This window comes from Periplaneta americana, chromosome 8 (genome assembly GCF_040183065.1).
Source record: "Periplaneta americana isolate PAMFEO1 chromosome 8, P.americana_PAMFEO1_priV1, whole genome shotgun sequence".
In the NCBI taxonomy this organism is placed as follows: Eukaryota; Metazoa; Arthropoda; class Insecta; order Blattodea; family Blattidae; genus Periplaneta; species Periplaneta americana.
This window is the reverse complement of record NC_091124.1, coordinates 86,336,939-86,354,771: the sequence shown is the minus strand read 5'-3', so window position 1 is coordinate 86,354,771 and position 17,833 is coordinate 86,336,939. Positions and strand designations below refer to the sequence as shown.

The 17,833-nt window shown below is 36.6% G+C and overlaps 1 protein-coding gene across 6 annotated transcripts in view; it reads right to left on the bottom strand.

The window, feature by feature from the left end:
• LOC138704853 (ATP-sensitive inward rectifier potassium channel 8-like) overlaps window positions 1–17,833 on the bottom strand; it is a 71,555-nt gene that overhangs the window by 30,389 nt on the left and 23,333 nt on the right. For 2 of the 6 annotated variants that reach the window (XM_069833172.1, XM_069833179.1), the window contains exon 1: window positions 9,501–9,600. The exons of the other annotated variants lie outside the window; for them this stretch is intronic. The gene's annotated coding sequence lies outside the window, so the exon portion shown is untranslated. Of the gene's footprint in view, window positions 1–9,500; window positions 9,601–17,833 lie in introns of those variants that run through there. 6 annotated transcript variants of the gene reach the window in all.

The following is a 17,833-nucleotide window of genomic DNA, read 5'->3' as shown; positions in this document are numbered from 1 at the left end:
TATTATGTTACCAAATTAATTACAATTGAACACCCTACAATTTAGATTTCACTTACACGTTTTCTTGTGTTAAAGAAAAACCTAATAAATTAATTATCCAAACAACAAATTATTATTAAATAATTTTAAAACCAAACAAACAATATGACAAGCCAACTGGACAATTAACTAATGAATCAGTCTACTTTTTTTAGTAGGCGTTGTATCAATATGTGAAGTTATTTAGCGTCTGAATGAGATGAAGGTGACAATGCCGGTGAAACCAGTTTACCCAGCATTACCCAGCATTTACTCATATTGGATGGAGGGAAAACCACCTGAAAAACCTCAACCAGGTAACTTACCCGAGATTCGAACCCGGGCCACCTGGTTTCACGGCCAGACGCGCTAACCGTTACTCCACAGGTATGGGCAATCAGTCTACTAACCAATAAGCAAATTGATGAAATCAACCAATAAACAAACATCGAGTCAAATTATCAAACAATTAATAGATCGGTCAACCAGTCGAAAAATGGACTAACCATTCAATAAATTAGACAAATTATTCAACAAGTCGTAGGTTGACCGAAATTTCCGTTTTCAACGGGATAATACTTCATGCTTTTCCTCCGTCCCTTTGGTTGACACGAAATCCCATTTCGCTCCGTTTTTTAATGAAATCATCTTAAATATGATATATGCTCTAACTATCGTGTTTCTATGAATATGACATCCTATCATTAGGAAAAACGAAAACAATGACTCAATATTCGACTATAATTTGAGAAGAAAACTTTCAAAACCTGATATGTCCATTTTCAGAAAATATACTTCAGATGCCAAAAACTTATATCTCTGCAATGAACAAAATGTTTTCTATGGTGAAATATTAAAGATTATTTTTTTCTATAGATTCATATAAAATTTCATAATAGAAAATTCTTCGTTTATTACAGAGACACATTTGTAGCAGTTTCTGAAAATGGACATGTCAGGTTTGAAAAGTTTGCCCCTCAATAAAATTATACTTTTATGATGAATGCGTAGTTTATAAAAGGTAATTAACTAGCAGGATCTTCGAGGATCGAACACAGGATGGATCCATACCCTTAAACTCACATTGGTACATCGTACGCTCTATATATGCAATGCGATGAATGTTCCAATCCGACGGGTGGTCATAGTAGAATTTGTGAATCCCATGATGACAGGACAGGAAGACCATCCTCCCTCAGCCCTGACAGCTAGGTCCATTCCCAGACGAGTAGGCTATCTGGTAAACCACAGGGCCAGGAGCACCAAGCCCATAAATCCTATATCAGCATCCTATATCAGCCTTTATTACTCTCAAGACTTCACACAGCCTGTTTTGAACAATTGGTGGTGACAGATGAAATGAGGGGAAGTGGACAAAGTTAACGGAATGAGTGCACCCGAGAAAAATCCTCTACGTCTGTTTTGTCCACCACGAATTACATCATGACCACACCGGGGATCGAACCTGGACCGCATGGATGGAAGATCAGTGCGCTAGCGCTGAACCACAGACGCTATGTAGAAGCTAGTCTTTATATAGAGAGATCTTTCCTATATAGAGAGATTTGATAATATTTTATTTCCACCAAAATATGTTCATTGTTTGTTGTGCTCCTTGTAGTAGGAAAGTAAGCGAGTAATTACGGGTAGCTAGATCAGAAATCAGTCTGATAATTATGGTAAAGTCCACCGCTGTGGTCTCGTGGTAGCGTCTTCGCTCCCGAACGCCGCGGGCCGGGGTTCGATTCCCCGCTTAGGACCAGTTGCCTGGCTGAGGTTTTTTTTCGGGGTTTTCCCCTCACTCTTATGTATGAATATCAGGTAACTTTACCAGGCAGTTGGAACTCCATTCATTCTCGCCACTTCCTTTCCTCCTTTATCATCATTTCATCTTTATTTCTGGTTGTCCACCTGGTTTTCAGATTGCCGAAGCTGCTGAGTCTCTCGGCCGGTCTCCATGAATATGTCAAGAAGTGGTAGTTGGTGAGTTGGTGGCCAGCAGCGGAACCCACTACCCTCAAGACGGGAGAGGGGAGCTTACAGCTCAGCCCGTTGAGGAGACGGGAGAGGGGCTAAGAACTCCGACCGTTGAGGAGGGAAACGTGCCCCCCCCCCACGTTTCCCTGTTGTACGCTGTTGTCGTAGAATGGTACGCGGGTTTAGAAGGATGGCGGGGATTGGTCGTCAGGGTGTTAGCGGTTAGATCGGTGCGGCGTAGGTGGGTATGCAACTCATCCCTGGGGGCGCACAATAGACCTCAGGTCGCGGTGCATGTGATGTTCTCCTCCCGCCCTCATAGAGAAAGAAAAAAAACTACGATAAATTGGAATAATAATTATATTTGTATTGCCCTTTCTGTTATGAAATGAAGTATATGGTTCTAAAACGAAAAAAAAAAAAAAAAAAAAAGCAGGTGCTCAAGTTTGTTCGTATCACCCTATCTCTGCTTAGCTGAAGTAGGTACTCAAGTATAAAGACTATTTTATCTGGTAAAAAGTAATAAAATTATAGATAACATTTACGTATTAATTCTCGACACTGACTGATAAGTGTAATAAAGTACGGACATGAACATAAGGGAATTACAATAGGCTACATAACACGATTAGCTAATAATAAACGTTGGATGTCATACTACAATAGAAGAATATGTGGTACTACACAAGCAAGTATAAGAAACTTTGTATCTAATACAACTAATACAATACTTCAAATCTCTCATAATGGAAAGAGTAGCAAGTGTTCATCTGCTAGCAACACTGCAATATTATGTAAGGAGCTTCTGGACTGAAAATTCAGTGTTGAGGCCGTAAAATGCCACTGCACTTAAATTTGAATAGGAGAAAGAGAAGAAGAAGAAGAAGAAGAAGAAGAAGATGATGATGATGATGATGATGATGTGTTAGTTAGTTAGTGGGGTTTAAAAAGGGCCCGTCAGCTACTATGGCTATTTGCGCCCTTATCTAAAATCTTTCACAAAACAGAAACACAATACAATAATCAGAACGCTTAAAAGAACTAAACAGCGTTGTCACGGTTAAAACGGGGTACACAAATGCAGTTTCAACAAGGTGATGCATAAAAATCATAGAAGTGAACAGTTCTCAGACCCTAGCTAGTATTTAAAAAGAAACAATAAAATAATAAAATAAATGCCACCAGAAATAAATTATCTGGCGCATTTCTAAAATATTCGGATGTGAAAGGTCCGAATGTCAAGTTTGTTAAAACATTATACTAAACAACAAATGTAACCTCCGGATGTAAAGGGTCCGGAGAATAAGTAAAACGGGTCAATAAAAAACTAAATCACTCTTTCAAGTCCTGTATTCGATTAAAATCTCAGAACTGCATTTGTAGAATTAAAATAATTTCCAAGAGCGTCACATAGAGTCGGCTGAATTCCATGTTGCCGACGGACACGGTCATATTTTCTACAATGCAATAAAAATGTTCCGCCGTAAGAGGAACACGGCATATATCACACTCCGGCTGAGGCTCGCCACGTAGAAGATGGCCATGTGTCAGATGGTGATGGTGATGGTGATGGTGATGGTGATGGTGATGATGATGATGATGATGATGATGATGATGATGATGATGATGATGATGATGGAAATGTGACGCATTACAAACCTGATTGTTGATACTGTGATATTTGATTCGATAATGATTTACTATTAACTACAGTCCTTGTTTTTAGAGTTTTAATTTGACAAGAGATTCACTCAATTATAAAATACGTTGCCGGTACACGTTAAAAAAATGAAAATATCAAAAAAGAAAATGTTTATATATTAAAGGAAAAAATTACAAAATATGAGAACTACTCTATTTCTTTTCAAATCTCAGTATAGAATAGTAGATACCGGTATGTTAAAATTATCTCTAAAAGAAGTACAGACGTGGACAAATTATTACACTAAATTTTAATTAATTATATGCGCAACGAAGCTGCACATTTATCGGGAGAAAAAATGAACAAAAATGTATTTTACACATATATAATGAACAGAAACTTGAGTCTTGAGGTTACTAATATTTTGTGAACATTCCCTTATTCTTTATTAACACATTGATTTCGTCAGGGATGCTGGAAACCAAAGTTTGACACTTTCTTTGAATATCAGCGTCATTTCGCCAGATATCAGACAGTGCTTAAATGAGTCCATGTTTTGTTGTAAGCCTCTTTTTGTTCACTTTCTTCTTCAGTATAGAACACAGATTTTCAATTTCGTTCATGTTCGGTCTTCTTGCAGGCCATGGGAGAATATCTTCTGCAGTATACAGGGTGTTTAAAAAATACGGGGCATAATTTCAGGTATGTATTTCCCACATGTAGACAATCAAAATAGTTCATTACAACATGTGTCCGGAAATGCTTCATTTCCGAGTTATGGCCTTCACAACATTGAAATTCACCGGAACGTTTTTCTTTCCTCAGGTCGTTGTCATTACAGATGTTCAAAATGTCCATCTCCTGCTTGAATACAGACCTCACATCGATGTCTCATTGACCTGCGAACACGATCCCAAACTCCAGGAGTATTGCGTATGTCCTCAGAACATGCCACAATTCGATTCCGAAGGGATTCCAAATCAGGCACCGGAGACGAATAAACCAATGATTTTAAATGGCCCCACAAGTAGAAATCGAGAGGGTTCAGACCAGTTGAGCGTGGAGGCCAAGCAATTGGGCCACCTCTACCTATCCATCGATCAGGAAACCTTCGCTCCAAGTACCGGCGAGCCGTACGACTGAAGTGTGCAGGAGCGCCATCATGCAAGAAGTGAATGTGTTGACGATTGATCAGTGGAGTGTCTTCTAAAACATGAGGTATGGTGTTTTCCAGGAAGTTTGTGTACGCCTGCTCCGTAAGTCTGTTTACAAGTACATGGGGTCCAACTAATCGATCACCAATGATACCGGCCCACATGTTGAGGGAGAACAGCACCTGGTGATGAGATGGAACAGTTGCACGTGGGTTTTCATACGCCCATACATGCTGATTGTGGAAATTTGTTATGCCATCTCGTGTGAATTGTGCTTCATCTGTAAATAATACTAAGGCAGGAAAGTTCGGATTTACACCACACTGCTGCAAGAACCACTGACAGAACCTAACTCGTGCAGGGTAATCTGCTGGTAACAGGGCCTGTACACGTTGCAAATGATAAGGATACAATTTATACTCTTTCAACAATCTCCAGACAGTCGTATGAGGAACATTGACTTGCAACGCTACCCTTCGTGTGCTGATAGAAGGAGTCATGTTCACAGCCTCCAGAATCTCCTCCTGTACTTCTGGAGTTGTAGATCTTGGTCGTCCCCTTCCCAAACCAGGAGAGTTAAATTTTCCATACTCGCACAGACGATAATGGAGACGTACAAATGTCTTCCGATCTGGACATTGTCGCTGTGGGTACCTCTCCTGGTACAAACGACGAGCCAGCGCAGCATTGCCGTCCGCCTTACCGTACATGAAGTGTATCTCTGCCAGCTCTTGATTTGAATACATGTCGCACAATCTAACGCCTACACAACACTGAATGTAACCTTCGCCTCGGAATGAACTGTCAGAGTGCCCTCTTAATGTCTCCTTTGACGGCAACGACCTGCGGAGAGAAAAACGTTCCGGTGAATTTCAATGTTGTGAAGGCCATAACTCTGAAATAAAGCATTTCCGGACACATGTTGTAATGAACTATTTTGATTGTCTACATGTGGGAAATACATACCTGAAATTATGCCCCGTATTTTTAAACACCTGTATAATTAAAATACCAGTAGTACCAGCATAGCCAGAAAAAATATACTTAACCATTGGAAAAATATACCAGAATATGTAAACAATCACATTCACTTCAATAGAGACTCTGTGAATTATACTGATGGTTGATATGACGAATTATATTATGTTTCCAAGAAAACGTTTTAGTGTAATAATTTGTCCACGTCTTTATGTCTGCAGTAACTTATAGGCCCAGCAGTCATTTTTGGCGGTTGGAATTGGTGTGGGCGATCACTTCTCCCGGTCAGCGAGCCAGTCACACTTGAACGTATGACAGGGATCAGAATTCTCGGACTGCACATGGCTGTTTATGTGTCTTTCTTTTGCAAACTGTTGCATCAGTTTTGGATATTATTTTTTAGTCATTTACTAGGTATACCTCCTATTATAGCTAAGTTAAATTCAAAAACATTTCACAGCCAGATGCGGGAAATAGTCTGATATGGTAACAGCTTCGTAGGTACGGAGACATGAAATAGCTTTACCATCCTACACAAAGAAATTGAACAATGTTCAATTTAGTGTCGGAAGCTACAAGGGTGCATCTCAGAACTGTCCAGATAGCCTCTTCAGTCCCGAATTTATATTTTAAAAAATTGAAAAAAAAAATCGGTCACATAATCATAAAAATTCCAAATCAAGTCTTCACAGAAAATCAAATTTTGGGGCAATTTTGACTCTTGGTGCCCCCAAATTTTAAATTCTAATTTATAATTCTGGTATAGAAATGTTGCAAAAGTGATAGTCTTCATTTCTATCAAATTTAATTTTTCAAAATTATCCAAGACACTGCAAAAAATTAAAAGAAAATTATGCATAGTATACCTACAACAGGACTGAAGAGGAACTTTATTAGAAATTCTTGGAAAAAATCGTAATGTACACAATGAGTGGCAGAAATGGATGAATTTGACAAATTCTTTGTTAGTCGCACAATTTATATTAAAGAAGTTATGGTTCCCACTAATTCCAGATTGCTTGCAAAATTGAAGCTAAACATTAATTTTAAATGCAGAAATTATTAGTTTCGTGCAAGTTGTGAAAAGTGTCTGGTTTAAGTGGAAGAACACTAGGAACAGACAGTGGTGTGTTAATTGAAATCCATCTAATAGGGAACTTAAGAACATAATATTTTGTTTTACTTAGAAATAGAGAGAAGAAGGGCTTCCCATCATTTATCAGAACAAAACCTACATAATATATGCCAACTGCTTAACATCAAACAGCTGGACATATGGGGGTACAAGCGAATACTGGCACCGATATAGCAAGGACAGTGACATTACTTTTGATGCTGGAATAGCATTGATTATGTTTTTATATACTTGCTATTTTCAAACATAATCAGAAAACAGGAAACTACGATAAGACACTGTACAGCGAAAATTACGTCCTGTTGTTAAGAAACAACTTATACCTAATCTACAATCAAACTCAGTCCTCGTTATTAATAATGTTTGACGTATCAGAACACTCAAAATAACAAACCAATTACTTCCAGTGCAACAAATTAAAAATGACAGCGTTGTTAACTTGTAACGGCGCTGATTTGGAGACGTTAAAATCTCTTCTCAAATCTCAGCTCTATGAACTCGCAAAAATATAAAGGAAAATACTTAGTTGTTTATTCAACTGTCCGAAGACAGGTATGAACCTCATGATACCAATAAGACATCACTCGTAAGTAGTGCTGTGATCGATAAAAATATTTAATCGACTAACTATTTGAATGTAATCGATTAATCGATAGATTAATCGAGTTTTGATCGATTTGAAAAAAGTTTTAATATACTGTAATACACAACTACTGTTAAATTTAACTTGAGTTCGATGATAAGCATAAGTATTAAATATTGTATATCTGTATATATTGTATCGTTATATTACAAAACAACTATTTTAATTATTTACTAACATATTTATTATGAGGCTTATAATCTATTGTGTCAATTTCTCCGGAAAATTTAGAGACAAACACAAATAACAAAAAGTATGAAGACTCACCTAGTTAATAATGCTTCATCCATGATTTTAAACATGTGAGTGCATTCACATGCTCCAAATTAAGTGCCGCTCTACGTTTAGTAACAATGTTTCCTGCATTACTAAACACAATTTTTTTTCTGTCAAGCACTTCTCCACGATCGTTCAATTTACGTAAATCCAAATGTTTCACCAAGTTTACCGCTCAAATTCTCATATGACATAATGAAGTTTACACTTTTCACAGATCATAGAAGACTGATTTTTTTTCTTTATCAAACTAAACACACAACCTTCTTATACAAACTCAGTACAGAAACTGCAACTGCAAAAGTACAGCGGTCGAAACAGAAGACTGGTCCCCTATTGTAATCGAATTACCAGATTTTAGAAAGAGGAGAAGGTAGTTACGCTCTCATTTGCACACAGTGTAGACATGGCTATTTTATTAGGGATGAGGGGAACGAATCCCAGAAAAGTATGTATTTCATATGCTAGGAAGATGAGCTGACAAGGTGGAAGCTTTCTTGGAAAACTATAAAACTTAACAAGGGTTTCGCATTGTGTTTCAACTTTCAATAGAAGTAGACTAGGTCACTGTCTTCATATCGCCATCTCTTTCTGACGTGTTTGTGCAAAGATTTTCCCTACACTATCTGCTTTGCAGTTAGAAAATAACAGTACGATTGTGCTTTTAAGTAAGCAATTTCCGAGAGAGGAATATTGTCGGAATTTTTAGTATGAGTTTGTATTAATAAAATAATAATTAATATCAACTACAACCGATTAATTTTAATCGACTCGATTATTCTATTAAATATTTTTGATTGATTAATCTTACAACAGAAATTGATCGATTAGATTAATCGATTAAATCCCACAACACTACTCGTAAGGCAACTAAGTCAGGAGATAATGGGATAGGGTGACCAGTTCCTTCCCCCCTCCATCGAATACATCCCTGATTTGTGACATATTACACTAATCACACTTCAGATGTATACAAACAACTGTTCTATCGTCAAGTGGGATGCACTGCCTGATAACATGAACAAATCAAGAAAACCTCAATCAGAGGTAAATACTTATATAATAGATCAAATTCTTAACGAACATGATCACACCATTCTCCGATTCCCTCCATACAACCTTGATCTAAATATAGCACAGCTCGTATGGAGAAGTAGGTGAGAAAAAAGAAAGACCGGCAGAGAATGAAATCGACAACATAATAATTCAAGACAGTAAAGATGATGAAAGTAGTAACAAAGACGGGGCTTTCAGTAGTGAAAGTTCCTCACAAAGTGAAGAGAATTTATCAGGAATCAAAGAAATGTCAGAAGATGATTTACGTCAGTGAACTTAAGTGCTGTATTTAGCGGTATTCCTTTGTTAATCTACTTCAGACTATAGGCCAAGCTATGTATATCAGCTATCGTTGAAGTTGAGTCAGTGGCTATGTTTTCGTCATGTTTGAAGGGAAACCTTTGTTATTGTTTATGTTATTTAAATTAAATATGTTGCTCAGCGGTCTCTAATTCGTCAGCCCTGTTTCCGTCGGCTAAAATTGAGTAGAGTATTGTAGCAGTGAATAGCAACAGTTTATATTATTTTATAATTAACACACTCTTTACTTCACACTTCATTGCCAACCCAAATTCTAGCCACTGTGGGACCTACAACGACGCTCACTGAAACTTTACTTACACTTTTTTCTTGCTTTGTCGCTGTTTCTTGCCTCCACGTTAGTAGAAACTAAGGAACATTTAAAAAATGCTTTGAGGTGAACGAATGTGAACAATACATTGATAGTTTATCAGTTTCGTGTGAGCGCTTGGGAACTAGGTAAAAATTTCTATTCGTGCTGATTAGACATATCAACAACAAATTCGTTCTATGTTATCATAGGAAAGTAAGATTATGGCCATATAGTTCGTAGAAGTCGGGTACTGTGTGATAATATGTAATATATGAAGGGAGAACAAGCTATGGTCATTAGTAATAACTTTCTTTATATGCATTACAGGTTTACTTTGTGATAAATAGGACTGAAGAGTATTGGTACAGGCCCACCAACTTTTTATTAACGATTGGAGATGAGGTCGCTGCTATCGCTATAAACAGAAAACATGCAACGAGCTCATTAGTTCGGACTCCTGCCGTCGATAATCGGAACTTGGCTGGCCTACAGAGTAGTAAATAATTTCTATATACATTGCTTACAAAGTGCAGCGCGTTGCCGGATGTCTCTACTGTCTGTAAGGAGCAGAACGAGTGAACATCCGACTCTCCTCAATAGTAGACCTGCTTAAGTGACGTGAGGTTGTATCAGAACGCCGAAACAAAAATCCAACAAAGAGGAGATAATAATAAGAGGACTGAATTCAGAACATGGAGAAAATATGTTTCACTGAATTGATAATTTTTTTGTAAATTTAATATTTGTTCAGACTTAATTAATTTGAAATACAAGTAATTCTGTAAATGTAAATTCTGTTATGAGGTGCACACAAGCTCTACGTAAGATGCAGCGTGGCCTATAACCAATATTTATTTCAGTCCTAGTGATAAACAGGGACCGTATTTTGTCCCAGAGCGTACGAAGATAAAGTTAGCTGTTCATAGACTATATTGACGTGACGTCATATTTGACGCGTGCCACAGCATCGTCTTTGTGAAGTTGACTATCTATTCATGATCAAAACTAGACCTCATAGACTGTTCACAATGCATTATAGTGATAAAGACTGATACTACGATGATGTTTCCCCACAATTTAAATTATTTTTTCATTTATTTAATTCATTTATTTTCATTGGCAGAGTCAAGAACATTATGCCCTCTCTTCCACTCAACCAGTATAAAAATGCACAACAAACATACAGTAAATAACAGCAATACAGAAAACAACGGAATAATGATGATGATGATAATGATGATGATAATAATGATAATGATGATGATAATAATAATAATAATAATAATAATAATAATAATAATAATAATAATAATAATAATAATAATAACTGCAAAATGTAGATATGTTTAGTTGGGCGACTGTAAATTTCCCTAATCAGAAAACGATAAATCCCTCCAGAAAAGAACTAAAGTTGGGCAAGTGTAAACTCCCATAACTGCCCAGAATCATTTAGCGTTACCTGGAGGACACCACGAGGAGGCGGTTCTGACTGTCCTCCAAAAATTATTACAGTTTTCATTTTGTTACAAATAGGTATTTAAGTAAGCCTACTTCGTCTTTATAAAATATGATTACTTATTTAAATAAAATTAAAATAGGAAATCGCCTTCAGGAAATCTGGCCGTGACATTTGACCATTGTTATATTTATCTACCAATGATTCCAGCACGTTTTGTCGCTTTTTGTGTTGACGTTTTGAAATTTGTAGAGTTTATCAACAGTCTGTAATCTCATTTTGAATTAAAATGTTTTATTACATCAATAAAAACATATTTGGGTGACTGTGATTGAAATATCCATTAAAATGAGCATGGAACGACTCACACGCATTTTTTGTTTTGGTTATGTTTCCCGACGCTTCTGCCCATTCATTGGAAGGGAATGATGCTTCATTTTCGTCGCTGTAGGTATTCACAAAGTTATCGCAGTATTGTTCAAGTCTATCATCTTCGGATTTTGTTTCATACAAGTCGAAGGCAAATGAAGTCGCAACGTCCTCGGGTTTTAGAGCCCAAAACTGTGGCGTAACCACTTTCCTGCTTCTGAATATGAGGCTATCAAGTGCAAAACGTGCCTTATCCAAATTTAAAAAAAAAGAATTAGTTACATATGGGACGTTGTACTTCTTGCAGTTCTCTATCTACTGATGTAGTCGGTTTGTGCAAATCTTGTCTAATTCCTCTTCCATAGAGATCAGAAAACTACTATCAAATGCAAAACTATCCATATCCATAACGGTTTTTCCTGTTTTCTGACAAATCATTTTACCTGGATAAGGCGAGGTTTGCATTTGATAGCCTCATATATTATCTACACAGATTGATTCAACAACATCTTAATTCGATTGACGAGTGGGCTAAATTATGGAAGATTAAAATTAACAATACCAAGATATCAGCAATAGTTTTCACAAAAAGTCGAGCAGCACTACCACCATTTATTTTCCTCAGAAATGTTCATAAATTATGTACTGAAAACTAAATACTTGGAAATTCTTCTTCATTGGCGTCTCAACTGGAAGGAACACATTTTAAAAAATAAATACGCTCCTCTAACTCGTCTAAAACAGATCCTGTCTTTGCTCTGAAGTACTGTTCTCTCCCTACGATGTAAGGTAAGTCAAATGACATATGCAGCACCAGCTTGGAGATTTGCACCGAATACTACATTTCATCATCAACAATATAAAGCATTTCGAATAATCGGAGGTTATGACTTCTATACAAGACAAATACAGATGCACGACGATCTTGAAATGCCTACGGTTTCTGTATATATCAAAGTTATTACCAAGAATTTTTATATAGAAACAAGAGAAACTGAAAATGTACTAATTCAAATATTGAGAACTATAATGTTGATATGTATACCAAGCATAAAACCTCAAAACATATTCTACTGAATTAATAGGTGGTAAATTTATTTTTGAGTTAACCACTGAATCGTATTGACCTTATCATTATTAAAGAAAATGGATGAATTGACAAGGCTCCTCATAAGCCGGAACAATAACAGTGACATCAAGAAAGAGCATCGTCGTCGTCGTAGGCCACTGAATTTTACAGCGTTTCGTATCTCATTTTCGAAGTCAGTGACAATAATCTCTGTCTGAGGTCAGAATCAAATGCAGTGCATTGTCTCACTATTTCTTCTAAACAGTGAAGCAGTAATTAGGAGAGGGAGAGACCGATTTATTAGCGAAGTGATATCTCCATATTTTTATTACATGTATTCGCGGGGATGTTCTGGCGACTTCGTTAGAATTAGCTTCCCACACAGGTGTTTCGTCACTTGTCAGCATCGGACAGATTTAGGGCCACCTTGTGCGTGATTGTATATAGACACTCGGCGATGCGTAAAAGCCGGAGTTAGACTGGACCCGTGGGAAAGATACTGCCAAGCTTGGGTTTTCCAAAGAACGGGTATTCTTGTGAGATATACACACTAATTAGATGTTATGGGAAATCCAAAGTTTAAATTTAGAGATGACGTATTTCGCGCCCAATAAGAAGAGATCTTGGTTCAGCTTATGAGGTCACTTTGGACCAATAGAGAATAGATTTTAGGCCGGTTGAGTGACGTAGTTTTTAACCAATAGGATAGTTAGTTTTAGCATAGGATAGGTTTTTATAAATAAGGGTGACGGGGAGCGGAGACTATCACAACATCTCATCGTGTCGGCGGCCCTACATACAGGGCACAACCACTACTCCTTTTCGTGTCGACGGCCCTACATACAGGGCAGAATAACTACTTCGTTTCGTGTCGACAGGATAACTACTTTTCTTCGTGTAGACGGCGCGACATCTTTTTTTTCGTGTCGGCGGCCCAACTTAATAATCTTTCTTCCGGCGAAGACTCGATAGATAGAACTTTGTCATCGGCAAGACCACTCGTCAACGTTTAGGAGCTCCGATCATAGTGTACTGGGCAGAGTATTGAATTTATAGTATCGGATAGAGCTTATTCAGAGTTGCCATAGAGTCGATACAGAGGTGCGACCAACGATTGAATTATAAGTCAGCCGGAAATACATACTCTAGGGTTTACCAAGTGAATACGACAATAAACTTATCGTTTTGGAGTTTACACTGCCTTTTATATAAGTAGCCGGCTTGGTATTATTCCCGACATCATCCTATACCACAACAGTACCTCGGCTACCCTGAGTGAATCTCACGCAACACCGAGACGCACCCTCCCTCAACAGTTATTGTAGCTTAGTTCATATGTATCTTCCAACAAACAAAACACAAGAGGGATATTATAATGTCCATTAAAGTATCCATAAATGGTAAATAAATGCAGAAAAAACATTGGCCAATAATTAAACATCCCATCCATGTACATAATTCGGGCTTTGCACAATTGAAACAAGAGGAAAATATTATTAGACTGCCATGTACATTATTTTCAACAGAAAATTCTCTCCCAGGTTAGTCGAAATTTCCATTCCTCCAGGTATATTGTGAACACCTTCCGGCGTCTGACTGTACTGAAGGTATAATTTTCCGCCGCGCATTTATATGCGTTTCTCTTTATGTATTCCAGACCGGTAACTTCCAATACAGAAGTCGACTCACATTGTAGGCTGCCATGTAGAACCTTGCAGGGCTTCTCATGAGGATTATCAGTTGCTTTTCGTTTCGTCGTTGCACTTGTTTGTTGACGCTGCAAGTTTTGATCACTGCATGGTTCATGATTATGATCCTCACTGCATGAAACTAAATTCTATTCAGGCCCTAAAACTTAAAAAAAATGCAGAACATTTTTTTCTAGTGCACCGCCACTTTTCTTCACCAGTCACCAGACATCGTTCGAAATAAAACTTGTAATTTCTAAAAATGATTAATGAACGATAGCGCTCACTGACAGTTAATCGTATTTCTGGCATGCTGTAAGCCTGAGTGTTGTAAACAGACTGGTTAGTGAACTGAAGTTTTTCGAAGGCAGACAGGTACACTACGGTATACAAAACATAGTAAGATCACAGACACGAAGCTCGAGTTTATGAGGGTTCTAGGAACAATAGACTGTGCAGGTACTATTTCGCATTGTCTGTAATGAGGCGATAGTAGCGATCCTAGTGGTTAGCAACCATCTATGGATACATATTTACTACATATTGAGCTTCGTGACTGTATATATTAGACTGTGGTAAGCTGTAGGAACATAGTAAGATATAGGCGTTCAATGTATACATAATGTCAACAAAGTCACATCAGCGCCACACTTTCGCTTAGATGTGGCACTCGTGTTGACCCAAAACCCTTATTCGTATTAGGGGAATTTACTAGTACCAAGTATGAAGGTTTGAAAGTAGGTAGTGGGATTTACTATCTTTTAGGAGAATTTACATCTGCCAGTTTAATTACATGTACCGTAATTCAAAGAATTAAACAATTACAATTTAGTGCTAAATAAGACAATTCGTATCAAAGAAATGATATTTCAAAACGAAGGACAACTGATATATGAAAAATAAAAATCATATTCCACAAAAGTTATATTTGAAGAAAGATAATATTTTAGAGACGAAAAACAGTCTTTCTGACAATCGGCTTTCGAAAGTAGTCAATGTCTAAAGCCCCATTATACACTATTGTACACTATTTACAAAATAAGTAGGCTATAGTATTATGAAATAAAATGCCTTTCATTACAATACACAACACTGTACTTAGTAGTGTAAAGACTGTAGGCCTAATATTTGATCAATGTAAGTTTACATTCTTTACCATAGTGTAAATATTAAAAATAGCGTATTCTAGTGTACATAATTTAAAGCAGTGGTATTGAAACCTTCTTTGCTAGCGTACTTCCAAAATATATTTCTTTTTTAACTTTCGTACCTCCTAAACTGCATTACAATAATTATATAAGAAATAACAAAAAGGTATGATTGATGTTGTATGCAAAAAAGTAATAATAATAATAATAATAATGATAATAATTATACATACAGTCGTTATTGATGCAATAGCAATAATTAGTAATAAAATAAAGAGTTCAGGGTAAATAATAATAACCCACATATACAAATTGCATACATTTTAATTTTCACTGCGAACACAAGAGGATTGCCATATTTTTCAAACAGCATAATCCAATCATTTGTTAATATATTATTTACATAATTATTTAACCAAATCGAAGATAATGTGGCATATACGCTGTTAGCAACCAGAGAACCGTCAATCTCAATTTTTAGGGTTGTTAGTATTTATCCCAGAAGTCTTCAATTATGTAAAATGTTATTGTAGCATGGAAAAATAAGAATTGGTATTGTGAAAGAAAATGTGCAAACTGCAATAATTATCAACAAATATAATAAAACGAATGTGTCAGCATTTTTACATGCCTAATCAGAGGGATGCGTACCCCTTGGGACAACCCCGCATACTTCTGGGTGAACGCATATCATAGATTGAATAACACTGGGTTAAATAATATAAATTATAAATATTAATGTAATTGTTAAAGTGGTCTAGGTTTTGTTCTACCCAACTTGACAAAACAGGTTTCGCTGAGCGTTAGCAAATAGAAGTAATTCGCTTGCTACTTGCACGCACTCATCCGTTACAGTAAAAACTCCAGTAATACTTAACTTTGTAGTAAGGTAGGCAAGGTTAGTTGGACCCCTATTCGGATATTTACAGCACGTGAGAGATTCCTGACCTCATAAAGGTAATTTTCTGCTCATGAAATTCCATACTGCACGAACAAGTGTGTCTATATTCACGTGATGCTGCAAGTATGCAAGTAGATAATCTAATGGTTGAATCGTGAAATGTAGAAAAGATAGATGTTCATTCTAGTACTGGAGCGCAGATTCTGACGACTAGAGCTCGATTTTAATCACCGAAACATTGGAAACAGGTTAGCAATATATAAGTTACAGCATAACTGGAGTCTGACGTAATGAGCTCTGAGTGGACACTCCCAACTAGACAATCAAAGTAACAGTTGTCGCGTTTGTTTGATTGAACATCACAAATCTTCTTGTTTGATTCACCCAGAATGTATTGTTATTTATTGTAATAGAGATCGGTAAATCAATGACTAATTTTATTACATACAGAAACGTACTTAATTTATATACTTATTTTATATTTTTAAGTCAGTGAACCAATTGCTAGTTTCATTATTCATAGAAGCGTATTTAATTTACATATTTTTAGATCTTATTTTTTAAATATTAAGGTTTTGAATCAAGTTGACGCCCTCGGTAGCGCAGTTAGTATAGCGCTGACCTTCTATGCTCGAGGTTGCGGGTTCGATCCCGACCAAGGTCGATGGCATTTAAATGTGTTTAAATGCAACAGGCTCATGTCGGTAGATTTACTGGCAAGTAAAAGAACTCCTGCGGGACAAAAATTCCGGCATACCGGCGACGCTGATATAACCTCTGCAGCTGCGAGCGTCGTTAAATAAACCATATTATTATTATTATTATTATTATTATTATTATTATTATTATTATTATTATTATTATTTATCCTCCGAAGAGGTGGAAAAATTCAAATATCATGGAGCAACAGTAACAAATATAAATGACACTCGGGAGGAAATTAAACACAGAATAAATATGGGAAATGCCTGTTATTATTTAGTTGAGAAGCTTTTGTCATCTAGTCTGCTGTCAAAAAATGTGAAAGTTAGAATTTATAAAACAGTTATATTACCGGTTGTTCTGTATGATTGTGGAACTTGGACTCTCACTTTGAGAGAGGAACAGAGATTAAGGTTCTTAGGAAAATATTTAGGGCTAAAAGGGATGAAGTTACAGGAGAATGGAGAAAGTTACACAACGCAGAACTGCATGCATCGTATTCTTCATCTGACATAATTAGGAACATTAAATCCAGACGTTTGAGTTGGGCAAGACATGTAGCATGTAGCGTCGAATCCAGATGTGCATATAGAGTGTTAATTGGGAGGCTGAAGGGAAAAAAACCTTTGGGAAGGCCGAGACGTAGATTGGAGGATAATATTAAAATGGATTTGAGGGAGGTGGGATATGATGATAGAGACTGGATTAATCTTGCACAGGATCGGGACCGATGGCGGGCTTATGTGAGGGCGGCAATGAACTTGCGGGTTCCTTAAAAGTCATTTGTAAGTATGTATGTATGTATGTATGTATGTATGTATGTATGTATTATTATTATTATTATTATTATTATTATTATTATTATTATTATTATTATTATTATTATTATTATTATTATTATTATTGAATCAAGTTCAACATCAAAGTTCTGCAAAATAATGTTAAATTTATTACAAAAGAAGTCTGTATTTTATTGCCCTACACTTTCTTCGTCTGAACTTTTACAGT